The sequence below is a fragment of the Panthera pardus genome, unplaced genomic scaffold (assembly GCF_024362965.1).
Source record: "Panthera pardus isolate Hobbes unplaced genomic scaffold, ASM2436296v1 HiC_scaffold_4, whole genome shotgun sequence".
Taxonomy (NCBI): Eukaryota; Metazoa; Chordata; class Mammalia; order Carnivora; family Felidae; genus Panthera; species Panthera pardus.
In genome coordinates, this window is record NW_026526969.1 from 15,226,239 (window position 1) to 15,240,068 (window position 13,830).

The window sequence follows — 13,830 nt, forward strand, 5'->3', positions numbered from 1 at the left end:
GGCGCAGGAGTGAGGGGGGGGGCAGGCGTGAGGAGGGGGGCGCAGGAGTGGGGGGGGGCAGGCGTGAGGAGGGGGGCGCAGGAATGAGGGGGCGCAGGCGTAAGGAGACGGGGCACAGGAGTGATGAGGCAGGGGCGCAGGAAAACTGGAGAGACAGGCCCCAGGAGATGTCCTGGACGACCTCGCGCCGAGGGGGGCAGGGGCACGGGGGTGGGGAGCAGCAGCGGGGCTCAGAGCCCCTGTGTCCCTGGCACAGCAGCTCGGAGACACCAGCCTCACCGCCCCTCCGGGCAGGCGTCTCCTGGAAACCCCGCAGCCCCTGAGGGGCGGCCCGAGCGGGCCGAGCGCTGTGACGCGTGAACAGGGGGCGCCTCTGCACACAGCGTCCGCGAGTCCAGGGCCCTTCTTCTCTAACGTGTGACGTTCGTCCGTTTCCTAACAGTTTCCTGCGTTCCCGCTGGGCGCCAGGCCTGTGCAGCTCACGGAGCCCACAGTCCAGTCGGGGCCGACGAGCGCCAAGCAGACCGGCCACGACCCCCAGTGAGCAGCTCGGGTCTGGGAGCAGGAGAGCGAGCGGGGAGCTCAGCCCCCTGCTCCCGCCGGAAGGGTTTGTCCCAGAGAGGAGGCAACATCCCGGCTCGTCATCACACCTCTGAAAGCCCGCACCGCTGCCCCAAGTGGAAACCCTAAACTGCTGGTCCCCGAAGTCGCCTGGAGACAGCCAGCACCAGGTGGGCCAGAGAGGGTGGGTGACGGCCCACACCCAGGGATGGAGAAGTCTGGCTGTTCCTGACCCACACGTCAGCCTCCCCCAGCCGGCCCCCTCCCCAAAGAGGGTCCAGCCAGGAGACCCCAAGGACGGGGAGGCAGGCTATGCAAGAGCACCTGTTTCCCTCACCCCCAATTTTTTTTCTTGGGGTAAAATACACATAAAATTTACCATGTTAACCAACGTCAGGGTATGTACTTCAGGGGCACCGAGCACATTCACGCTGCTGTGCAGCCGTCCCCACTGTCCTTCTCCAGAACGTTCCATCTCCCCACACCGAGACTCTGTCCCCATTCATTACGCACGGACCCCCACCTGCTCCCCCAGCCCCGGCCCCACCGTCTACTCTGTGTCTGTGAGCCTGACGACCCCGGGACCTCGTGGGAGTGGGTCCCAGTGCGTGTCCTCCCGTGTCTGGCTCGTGTCCCTCAGCATCACCTTCTCCGCATTCATCGCGTGGTAGCAGGTGTCACTGTCTCCTTTCTAAGGTGGAACGACATTCCACCGTGTGGATGGGCCACAGTTTGCTTCACTATTTGTCCACGTACGGGCGCTTGGATGCGTCCACATTTTGTCTCTTGTGAACAATGCTGCCGTGAACACGGGTGTACAAACATCTCTTCAAGACCCTGTTTTCAGTTCTTTTACATCTGTTCTCAGGAGTGGAACCGCGGGACCACGGTCATCCTCGTTTGATTTTGGGGGAGCTGCCGGGCTGCCTTCCACAGCGGTGGCTTATGTCGCAGTGCTACCAGCAGTGAGCAGGGGGTCCCATTTCCCTGCATCCTCCTCGGCCTCAGTCCTCATTGGCCAGCCGGGCAGATCCGGTGGATCTCAAGGCCTTGGGGGATGGCAGGGCCCCAAAAGAGAAGGGGCCCAGGTCCCTGGGTCACACTGCATGCGGACTGACTACAAAACACCGGGACTGTACATGAGCAAGTCCTAAACTCTGACTTCAAGTCGCTGACATTTCGCGGGGGCTTATCTGTCACGGCAGCGAGGGTCATTCAGCCTAAGAAACATACAAGGTAGTGGCAAAATCTAGTTTGCGGGATTGCTGCAAAGATTCAGTGAGTGGATCCATGAACAGCCCTTCACTCAGGACAGTCTTAGCACCGGATAAATGTCAGCTGTTGTTTTAACGGTGTGTGGCCCTTCCCTTCTGTCCCCAGCCCCCCAACACTCACACATCCGAGCCTAGAATTCCTTCTTAAGGACAACAGATGCTTTGAACTTAGAGTTCTTGATTTTGCTGGTGACAGGAAATTCAATTCGAACTGGCTTAAGCAAAAGAAGGCATCTGTTATTTCACTTAAGTGAAAATTCAAGGGTCTCGCTTCAGGCACAGCTTGATCCAGAAGTTCACATGCTGACATTAAGACCCAGTGTCTGCCCGTCCCTCAGTTCTGACGTTTTCTGTGTTGGTGTCTATCTCAGCCTCCCTTGATGGCAAGATAGTTGCCATGGCTCCAGGCCAGAAGCGGGTCACCCCAACCCTAGAGCCATCCTAAGGGGGCAAGGCAGAGTCTGGCCCATCCCAACCTGCCTGGTGCCCAGCACAGGGCCCTCATCTTCCTCTGAACCTCAGTTTCCTTATCTGTGAAATGGGGCTGCCTGAGGTCTGGTACACAGGAGGTGCTGAATCGCAGCTTGTTCCCGACCTTGGCCTTGTGGGGCTGGCACAGGCCTGGGGTGCACCTTCTCTCCCTCAGTGCCTCCTAGGTCCTAAAGAATGGCTCCAGCACCAACGGCAGGCCCCAACACGTAGAAGGTACTTGGCACATGTTTGTCGGGTCAATGTCTGTGGTGCGCGGGCTTCCAGAGGTTGGCGCGAGAGACTGTGGGGCGGGGGCATCGGGAGAAAAGACCCACTCAGAATATGAATTTTCTAACTCTTTGAGAGGCCCAGAGACAAAGTGGCTGCTTCTAGGGGGTAGTGAGCTCCTCATCAGCGGGAGCATTCAAGCAGAGGCTATCTCCCCTCTAGGGTCCTCTCTACATCTCCACAGCTGTGCGGGGTGGGCTCAGGTGTAGCTGGCTGGACCCCCAAGACTGGGCTGGAGCCGAGTGAGCCCCCATAGGACAGAAATATCCGTACCTGTGCTCCCACATCCATATGGAGCTGAGAGGCAAGTCTGGGCCTGGGACCCTTCTGGGTCACATGGGGTCACCGGTGGCTGCCGTGGGCAGAGCCCCGGGTGGCTTCACACAAAGACTGTGGAAATCCTTTGTGCCAATTCCTCAGGGGAGACTGGAAACCCTGTGTCTGCTGATTCCCCCCCTCCCTGGTCCATCCACCCCATCTGTCCCCGTGTCTCTGGGTCTGTCTCCCAGACCCTGCCTGCGGGGTCTCTTACTTCTCCCTCTGTCTCTGTTCCCGGGAGGAGGGACAGAGAAGGGCATGTGGGGGCAGTGAGCTAACAGCCAGGGTGTCCACTACCTTCCAACTCCCAATCGGTGTCTGTGTGGGCAGGGCTTTGGCCAGGAGGGTGGTCCAGAGCCCCCCAGGAGCCCTCTTCCTCCATCGGGGTGCAGGGGCAACACGGCGGGTCCAGGGAGTCAGGCAGTGTCGCACCTGACCTGAGGGCTCATGAGGCCCCTTTGGGGTCTCTATCCGCCTCCACCTCCCCGCTGCCCCTGCTGCGCGCCCATTTCAGCTCTCCTCACTGTGCCCTCCACCCTGCTCCTGGGGTGACCCCTGCACCAGCCCTGCTGGTGGACGAGTAAGTGAGCTGCCCTTAGCTCGGAGACGGGAAGCCTGCGAGGGCTCGGCCCCCACTGTCCTGTGGCACCTCTGGCCGAGCCGTGCACCTGGCGGCGCGCCCCTAGCGGCCTCAGTGTCCGGCCTGTGCAATGGGGCCGCGCGCACAGTGGGCGCGGGGGGCCGTGGCGCGCGCCGCCGGCAGGGGGCGCCCCCCGCCGCCAGGAGGCCGCGCGCGGAATCGCAGAGAATTTGCTTCTTTTCATCACCCGCCCGCGTCCAGCTGCTCCTGTCAACACCTTCTTACAGCGTGTGATGCGCCGCCGGCTGACAGCTGGAGCCGCCCCTCCGGCCGGGCCGCCGAGCACCTGGGGCTGGGGCTGCGCTGGAGGTGGGGGGGGGGCGGTGGGGGTGGGGGTGGGTAGGACCTGGGGGCGGGGCCCGCGGGGAGTCTGCGGGAGGGGATCCGAGGGGCTGGGGGAGGAGGGCCTGGAAGGCCTGTGTGGGGCAGGGGAGCTGCGGGCACGGGTGGGGGTGGGAGGTGCTTCTGGCGGGGAGCAGGGGGCTTGGGGGTTTCCTGGCCCGGGAGCGCTGGGGAGATTTGCCCCAGGGACAGAGGGTGGGTGGGGTGCGCCCTGGGCTGGCCTCCCCGCAGCCCACCTGGCCTCCTCTCTCCTGGGTGCCCCGGGAGGGGTACACTTCCATCTGTGACCCCACTCCCAATTCCCCTCTGCCTGGATGTCTCACCTAGCTTGATTTTATTCCTTCTGGAGCTCCCCTGTGGAACCCACGGGGCAGGCATCCCTGCTCAAACCAGGGCAGGGGAGCGGGCACAGAAAGGGTTGGAGGAGTGTGCGGGGGGGGGGGTGGGGGGGGTGGGTAGCTGTGGGCGCAGTCTCCCCCTCCCCCCCAGGCCGGGTGCTCTGCTGGAGCCTTGCCAAGCTTGGCCTCAGCTCACACACAGGTACTGGCTTGGCCAGGTCCTGGCACCTGGGGGCCACCCTCCCGCCCAGAAATGGGGCTGCTGTTGTGTTCTCCTCGCCGGGCCTCTGGCCACTGGGTCAGAGCAGGGGTCTGGGGGGAAGGGGGGGGGTGGTTCTGAGCAAGTCGCAGACCCTCTCTGGGCCCCGGGATGGAGCAGGTGGAGAGAGACGGGTCTGGGGGCCCCAGCACTCCTGCTTGGGCTCGAAAAGCTGCCTTCCTTCCCTGGGGGCAAGACTGAGGCCCAGGGGAGAGGCGGGAATGAAAACAAACACTCTTGAATCCACACCCAGAGGTGGATTCTCCCTCCCCAGCCTCTTCCCCCTCCTGAATTCCTGCAGAGTGGGTGCAGCCGTGAAAAGGGACAGGGTCCTCTGTCCCTCTGGGAGCTGGACTCGGTGTCCATGAGGCCGGGAGGGCAGTGCAAGGACCAGCCAAGGCCTCCTGCGAGCCTGGGCTCAGTGTGCCCAGAAAGGCATGCCCAGCTGCCACCATGGGCAAGGCGGTGGGCAGCTGAGGACCAGGCCCCGGCCCTCCAGGCCACCTTCCCACACAACCGAGGGGCCAGGAGGGCCCTGCTGCTCGAGTGACCTAGCTGCGCCAGGGCGCCCCCGTCCCCGCCATGATTTATGAGGGTTTCAACAGTGTTTGTGTCTTCTTGGAAAGCAATTTGGGGACGGGAGCTTTGATGGTGGAATCCGGCGTCTGGGAACCTCTCCTTGGAGAATGATCCAAAAACCATACATCGTTTCCAGCACAAAGATGTTCAGCGCAGTGTTTATAACCGCAAAGAATCGCACCCAACAGGAGGCCTTTGGGATAGACGTTTCGTGAGCTGGTAACGGCCCCGGGGAAATGCAAATGCATCACTAAGGGAGAGGAGCAGGGGGCACAGCTCCGTGGAAAGCCCACGCGCAGATGGCCGCAGGTGCACACTGTGGCCAGGAAAGGCCCAGGCGGGAGACCGGAAGTGTGGCTCTGCTGTTGGCTGTCCCTGAGGCTGGCTGGGGCCCGCTTCCCCATCGTCTTTGCTCTATTAGCCTGTGCCATGTTGATCATAGGAGAAACCAACATCATTTCAACAGCAAATTATTTAAAGCCCCATTTGTATACTGAAGTATTTATGAGTGAAATGATATGGTGTCTGGGATTTGTTTTAAAACTCACTCCAGATGTATTCATGCATTACTTGTGCAATTAACAAGGAAGTTTAATAAAAACCCACCATGTGTGTTTGGGAGGGTGTCTGCACAGGCCTTGGCAGGGGCTGGGGGCAGAATCTGCAGCTGGCGTGGCTGGAGTCCTGAGCCCGGCCCCCCGGGTGTCCGCCTTGCTGCCACACAGCCCACACGGTGGGATCTGCGACAAAGGGGTGATGGCCCGACTGCAGAGGCGGGAAGGAGCTGGGGTGCAGGGCTCCAGGAGCAAGGTCCTGGCGGGCAGGGACGGCGCCCCAGGCTGCCCTGGGCCGCAGCAGGCCTGGGGACAGAAGGGGCAAAGGGGAGCTGAAGGGTTTGTGTCCCAGGTGCCATCCAGGGCCACTGAGTGGGTGAGTAAAGGCTGGGCCGTGGCCAGGAGGGCGGGCAGGATGCCCTGGGACGGCTCGGCTCCCACAGGACCCGCCCAGGCTTGTTTGTGTGCCTGTGGCCCCGGGGGAGGCCCTTCTCTAAGCTGGCTGCTGGCAGCGCTGGGATCAGGGACGCCCCTGCCCGGGCCAGCAGGAGTATGGCGGGTACGGCAAGTGCCACCTCCCCTTGTCTCCCGGCTGGGGGCACCCGGCCCAGGTCTTCCGCCCCATGTCCCTCCCCCACACAAAATGGGCACAGCTCAAACTCCACTCTGAGCAGGACCCTCACTGCCTCTTGCTGTGCCTCAGTGTCTGTGTGTGTGACACGGGCAGTGGGGCTTGGTCAAGCTCATCCCTGTGCAGAGAGTAGGGCCACACCCCTGTGTCGTGAGGCCCTGTAGGAGTCAGGCGTCTTGTCCTTACAGCCAGGGCCAGAGAGGCTCGACCTGGGGAAACCGAGTCTCACGGGGGGCCTTGGGGGCCCCTCACCTCTGCCCAACCAGGCCTGGACTCTGTCCAAAGGCCCCCGACCCGTGGAGCTCCTGAGCACAACTAAATGGTTGTTGCTTTAGGTTCGGGGCAGCTTGATTCGCGGCAACAGATAAGCGGACGCATCCCCTGACAAACTCCGTTCCCGAATTTCTGCTTAAAAACCTTAAAAACGACCTCTTATTCTTTATGGCTGCCGTGTCCTGTCCATCTGCCCAGGAGAGCACTCGCTCTGGGGACAAGGCCTGTCAGCCTCGTGCTCCACTGTCTCCCCAGCACATACTCTGTGCTGGTATACAGTGGGTGCTCAATACATTCTTTTGACATGAGTGTAGCCCGTGGCCCAGCTGCAGGATGTACGTGAGTCGGTCGGTCACCACAAAGGCCGGTTCTGGCTGATCAGAGCCACAAGTAATTTCTGAGAGGGTGTGAGGCGGGGTGGGGGTTCAGGGGCGGACGTGAGGCGGGGCGGGGGGTTCAGGGGAGGATGTCAGGCTGCAGACTGTGGCATGGGCAGCGGGAGCGTGTAGCCCGAGGCCGGCCGCCGGAGCCTGGCAGAGGCTTGAGCTCCGGAACGAGGCCGGGCTGTCTCCGTTGCCCTGCTCTTGGCTCAAGATGGGAAGGCCAGTGGCCGGTGGCCGGTGGCCGGGGTGGGAAAGGGCCCGGCCCTGGCCCCCTTGGGGACAAGGAGCTGTGGGGAAGGGCCGGGAGCCTGGACATCCTGCGGGGCTGATCAGAGGCCGTGGTGGGCTTTCTCGGGCCCTGGGCGGGAGGGGCCGCGGGCAGCATGATCGGCGGGGCTCCCCGGGGAGAGGCGAGGACGGGACCAAGCACAAGGCCCAGCAGGACACAGTCAGGAGCGGGGGTGCCCCCGGGGGGAGCTGTGGGTCCTCCCTGGGGGACCAGCTGGTTCTCCGAGGCTTCTCCTCCTGGGGGTCCTGGGCCTTGCCACCGGCTCTGTCCTCCTGACCCCAGCCTGGCCACAGGCTTGCCCCGAGCAGGCCGGCCTGGGAAGAGTTAAGTGCTGGACTGTCCCCAGCGGTAAGCAAGCCTGATCCCCCGAATCCTCTTTTAATTATTTTGTTCTCGTGGAGGCCGACGCCTCCCGCCTGCCCGCAGCCACCCTCATTGGTATGCGCTGCCCAGGCCCCTGCGGACGGCCGGTCCAGCAAGGCAATAAGTGTGAGAACCGTGTCCCCGCCACAGAGACCCCGCGGCCGGCACAGTGGAGCTGGTGGGACGGGCCACATCCCCGGGGGACCACCTTACGGATGCAGAAACTGAGGCCCCCTGAGTCACTCCCACCAGGGGGTGGCTGGGGTCCAGATCACATGCTGCTTGGTGGGGAGTATTAGGTGCAGACTCAGTTCTGGCCAACCCCACACCCACCCTGTCCCATCCCTGACCCCCGGCAGGCACCTGTGCTTCTTCTCCGTGACCTCGGGGTACCCACCGGGGTCTCCTGAACCCTCGGAGTCTGGGTCCTGGGTGCTGACGGTCCCCTGCTTTTCTCAGAGGCTTGCGCAGGTCGGGGTCTTGGGACCCCTCCCCGCCTGGTGATTCCTCAGGACTCCGGGCCCGGGACCTTGTCCCACTGCATCAGAGGACAGAGCACATGGTGTATGATAAACAGTACAGACCCGCCCGCACATCGTACAGAGAAGGTATCGCACGGGGCAGGGGGACTGGAGGGCTGTCGTTTCATGGGCACAGAACTTCAGCGTTGCAGGATGAAGGTTTCCGGACATGGTCGGTGGGACGGTCCCACCACAGCGTCCATGTGCTCGGTGCCCGTGACTGATCTGTGCACTTAGAAACGGAGAAGATGGTAAATTGTAGGTCGTGGGTTTTCACCGCAGTACAACATGTGCACGCACATATGTTCACACGGATATCGTGGCCCCTTCTCATCGTTTGGGACACGTATCGGTAGGTGTCTCTCGAGCATGTGCCTGTGGGGCCCGTGGAGCGGTGCTGGTGCTGGTGTGTGTCCCAGTACCCTCGGGTCTGACCACATGCTCAGGCAGAAGACGCCCCGCTGGAGGGCTTGGGGGGCCGGGAGGCAGGCGCCAGTGTGGGGAGGGGACCCTGCAGAGCCCCCAGGAGGGGAAAGCCGGACAGGGGGGCGGAGGAGTCCTGCCCTCTCTCTGGAAACGCCCACTCTGCGAGAAGACCCTGGAGGGGGATCAAATCCAACAGGGCCCATGGGCCCACCTGCTTCTCTCCGGGACCCTAATTCATTAGTAAGAGAAGGAAGAACACGGGTTTGCCTTATTTCCCATTATTTTTCAAATGGATTGAATTTTTTAATCCTGTAATAAAGTGACAATTTCCATTTCCCCAGGCAATTCATTTTCACAAAATGGCCAGGGTCATGACCTGCTTCGCAAAAATCAGCGCTCCACGATTAAATCAAATACGTAAGATGAGTTCTAAAAGGGATGTTTCTTTCAACAGGGCCTGCTGTGGGCTCCCGCTGCCCCTACCCTCCCGGAAGCAGGGTGGGAGGTGGGTGGGAGGGGGCCCTGTCCTCCGCTGTCGGCCCAGCCCTCCCAGCAGGCCGCAGGCTCCTTCCTGGAAGCTTCCTGGGGCCTCTGCCCCGGGTAGGCCCCTAACCCGCTGGGCCTCGGTCCCCCTGCCTGTCCACTGGGGTAGTAGCAGCACCTCCCTCCGTGGGGGCTGCAAAGTGGGTGAGAAAAACGCCCAGAGCATGAAGCACTCAGCTTTGCTGGCTGTCCCAGTGATCGTGTTGGACGATATTGTCACCTGGGCCCTGCATGGGGAGCCATTTTCTCTGGGGTGGGTCTCGGGGGGCTCCCTCCGGCGGTCGGTGTTAGGAAGGCAGTAGGGCCTCCAGTGCCCGCACCGGGCAGCGAGAAGCCGGCCCCTCCCGCGGCCGGCCCGAGGCTCAGGCTTTGCCAGCGCGCCAGCCTCCCTCAACCAGAAGTCAGCGTGGACCAGGGCCGGTGGCCAGCGGCAGCAACGGCCACCTCGTGGCTCCTTCTCGTGGCCGCTTCGTTAGTAATTCCGATTTTCAGCCTTTTACGACCATTATTGCATGTAACCCTCACCCCCACTCGGCAGGAGGGCAGTGTCAGCCCCTGTTACAGATGGAGACACCGAGGGGCTCAGAGGAGCCCCAGGTCAGCGGGTGGCGGGGTCTGGCTCCAGCCCACCCCCTCCACCTGGTTCCCGGAGACGCTCCCAGAGGGGCAGGAGTCTTATCCCCACTTCGCGGATGTGGTCGCTGAGGCTCGGAGATGCCCAGGGATGCCAGTGGTCTACCCCGAACGCCCCGGCCACGCCGAGGCCCGGATCCCCGAGTGACCACATCAGGGCTGCTCTCTGAGCGCCCGCCTGGCCAACACGCAGAGGTGCCTCCCTGTCCCCCGAGACCGGACCTCCTGACGCAGACCAGCGGCTCAGGTGCAGGACAACCCCCGTCGGGGCACCCGCTCCCAACTGCTTGCTGCATGAGCCTGGGGTCTAAGCCCCAGGCTGCAGGTGTGTGCAGGACAGCCACAGGGCTCGGCGCCCTCAGGAGGCCTGGCCCCAGGGACCCTGTCTTTGCAGAAGCAGCTGGCGGTCCCGGGAGCCCCAAGGAGAGTGAAGGTCCTGAGGACATCCCCACAGGGCTGCCCCCGCCCCATCTCTCTCCCGCCTCCTTCTGAAGGTGGCCGTCACACTCAGGACAGCAGCTCTTCTGGGATCTCTGTGGGGGGCAGGATTTGAGGAAGGGTCTGCTCCCACCCCCATCCCCACCCCAGCATCCTGGGGGTTGGCTCCTGGGGGCCATGAAAATGGTGGACTAGCCTAGCCCCTCCCCCGGCCCTCCCCCTCACCCCCCAGGCACCATGGCCGGCCCTTTGCTCACCTGGACCAACTTAAATGAGTCCATGGTAAAATGAGTTTCCCAGCATGCGCTGAACCAGGAGCCTGAGGCTGGGGGAGAATGGGAGCCAGGCCGGCCCACATGGGGCTGGAGGCTGGGGACGAGGTTCCTCAGGGAGGCCATGTGTAAGCCTCACAGGCCAGGGACACACTCAAGACCAGGAATGGGGGCCTCGGGGTCCACGACGTGGGCTCTCTGATGGGCCAGGCCAGGACACAGAAGGGGACCCACCCTCTGAGGACCCCTGCTCCCTCCTCCCCACCCCTTGCCTTTGCTGCCACCTGCACGGTGGGGGGTGGGGAGGGGCCGAAGGAGCACAGGTGGTTAGCAGGGTCCACTCCCCTGTCACCCAGTCACCTTCCTTGCCCTGGGCCGTGTAACTTGGAAACGATGCCTCTGCGGCCACTGTCCCCGTAAAGACCCTCCACTTTAATTATGGTGAAGTATCTGGGATGCTGGTGATTAAAGCCGGGCGGCCGCTGGTGGGGACGGGGGTCCCGATGGGCTGCTGAGTGATGGTGGACGGGCCACGGGGGCACCGCCCGGCACAGGAGGGGTTGGGTCTCTTTCTGGGCTTCTTGGCTCTCTTGCAAAGCCAGGACTAGGAAGAGGCCCCCGTGCTGGCCAGAGTCAGGTGGTCCTGGCCCCTTCCTCAGCCGCCACTCCCACCACCACGCGGAGGTCTTCAGGAGGCTCTCTGAGGTGCTCCTGCCTCTGCCTGTGGAGGTGGGGGGCCGAGCCCCCAGCTGAGTCTGGGATCTGAGTGTGTCTGGACCAGCTGAGTTCTGTCCCGAGTGGAGCGGGGTAGGTGGCGGGAGGGCAGGGGTCCTGGGCACCGCCAGGAGTGCTGGGGGGCCAGGGGAGAGATCTAATCAGGAGACGAACTCATGGTGCTCACGTTTGAGACACTCCGGGGAAGTGGATGGGGGATGGGGGGCAGTGAGGGGGCTGGGGTGCCCCAGGGGGCAGCAGGGGGTCAGGGCTGGAGCCTCGGCAAGAAGGGTCCCAGCGAGGGGCGCAGGCAGGTCCAGGGGGGTCCCTCCCTGCCCTGAACGGTGGGCGTGCCTACGGGCGCGAGGGAGCAGAGGCAGGAAGGGCCTGCGGTGAGCTCTGTGTGGCGCGAAATCCTGCCAGGCCTCGAGGGGCTTCGTGGGGGCCCCTGCTGTGGGCGCCTCACGAGGGGACGTGGTCAGGGTTCTGCACGGGAAGTTTCCTTGGGCTGCTGGGGACAGACCTTAGGGGCCCGAATGCCAACAGGGGCACAAAGGAAGACGTCGCAAGTGGACACGGGGGCTCAAGAGCGCAACAGGGGCCACCAGGCTACAGGACTGGGAGGTGGGGGTCAGCGCGGCCGCGGGTGGAGGAGCAGGTTTGGCGGCATCCGTGCCAACGCCGCTCGCGCAGCCCGGGGGGAGCCCCCCGGCCACGATGCCGCCCAGTCGGCAGGCCTTCCCTCCCCCCGCCTCTCCCCGCCTGGCACCGGCCCCCTCGCCCGCCCTGCCCACACCCCAGGTAACACTGTTGACTGGTAATTCTCCTGATCCCTTTATCCTGCACTTTAATAAATAATTTACCTGAATTATGCACATGGAAATTTCAACATTATTAAAAATTAACCAACTTAAATGAGTCCATGGTAAATAGCTGGGGTGGCTCTTTGGAGAGTGGGAAGCTGCAGACAGGGCAGGGAGCAGCCCCCAGGCAGTGTGGCCGGACAGCAGGTGCAGGGCAGTTGAGCTGGGCAGGTGAGCAGGACAGGGGCAGGGCAGGTGCAGGGCAGGTGAGGGGGTCAGGGGTGGGTGGGCAGGTGCTCTCGAGGTGCCATAGGGGCAGATGGGAGCCAGGAGGCCAGTGGGCCTCCATTCCCTGCAGGCTGAGCAGCCTCAGGAACGAATCCTGTCCTCTCTGGACCTCTGGGAAGATGGGACGATCCTGCCGTGCTCCGAGGAGCATAGGGGAGAGGAGGGAGCCAGCAGGAATGCGTGATGGGAACCCCAAGGGTAGGCTTCCCGTCTGGAAGGTAGAAGGGTGTTCGCAGCCCGGCTGGGGGGCTCAGAAAGGAGCTAGCTGGGCCGGGGGAGGGTCGTCCTGGCACGGGTGCCCGTGGTAGCTGCAGGGCCTGGTGCGGAGTGCCAGCAAGGGACAGTGAGTCGGTCAGCGCACGGGTGTGGCTGTGTCGATGTCTTTCACACTGAGATCAGCATACCCCACTTACCCAGTCCCTCGAAGTAAACGTTCTGTTTAGTTTTATTCATTTTTGCTGAAGGGCCCAGGTGAAGGGTGCGTTTGGGAAAACGCTCAGGTACCTGAGCGAGTTGTCTTTACAAGCATCGTCTCCACTACACGGAGGTTTGAGGTTGGCGAGGTGCCTGTGGTTGGGGTGCTGCAGAGAGCCTGCCCTCGCAGCGAGCTGGGGGTGCAGCTCCCAGAGCCCCACCTGGGAATCACACACGCCCGCTGTGCCGAACAACACCACCCTCCCCCTTTATCTCCAACAGTTCAGGAGCCTTGAGTGCCACTGTCCCCGAGTCATAAGAGGAGAAAGGAAGTGACAGGTTGCCACACGAGGTGGGCACCAGCCAGAGTTTGGACCTGTCCGGTCCCCACCCCATCCCACCACCCTCTCCTGGACCCATCTAGGAATGGCCCCCAAGCCCAGGGGCCAGTGAACGCATTGAAGCTTCCAGGAGGGAGTTCGGGGCAATCTAAAACAAAATCGCAGCCAGCTTTTTGTAGAAAGTGGCATGCTAATTCTAAAATTCACGTGGAAATGCAAAGCCTAGAGAACAGTAAAAACAAAAACAAAAACAAAAGCAACTTTGAAAAAGAAGCACAAAGTTGGAGGAGTAACACTTGTTGATTTTCAGACTTCTTGTAACACTACGGTCATAAAGAGAGTGCAAAGCCAGTACGAGGAACAGACAAACTGATCAATGGAACAGAACAGAAAGCCCAGAAATACACACACGTGTGTGGGCAACCGGCTTTTGACAAAAATGCAAGGGCGAAGTCAGTGAGGAAAAGCTGTTTGTGGAAAAGTTTTTCCACAAACGGTGCTGGAGTAACCGGATGCCTACGTGCAAAACCAAAAACCAAAAACAGAACTAGGACCCCTGCCTCACACCACACATAAAAATTAAATCAAATGAATCACAGACCTCAAAGTAAACCCCCAAACTGTAACACTTGCAGAAGAAAACACCTTCTGGATGTTTAGAAAGATAAAATCTTTGTAAACGTGGGGTAGGTAAAAGTTTCTTAGGACACCAAAAACATGATCCATAAAATAAAATATTCGTAAACTGGACTTTATCAAAACGACAACCTCTGTTCTTTGAAAGACACTAAGAGAACAAAGTGACAAGCCATAAACTGGGAGAAAATCTTTGCAAATCGTACACCTGATGGAAGACTTGGTACCAGAATATATA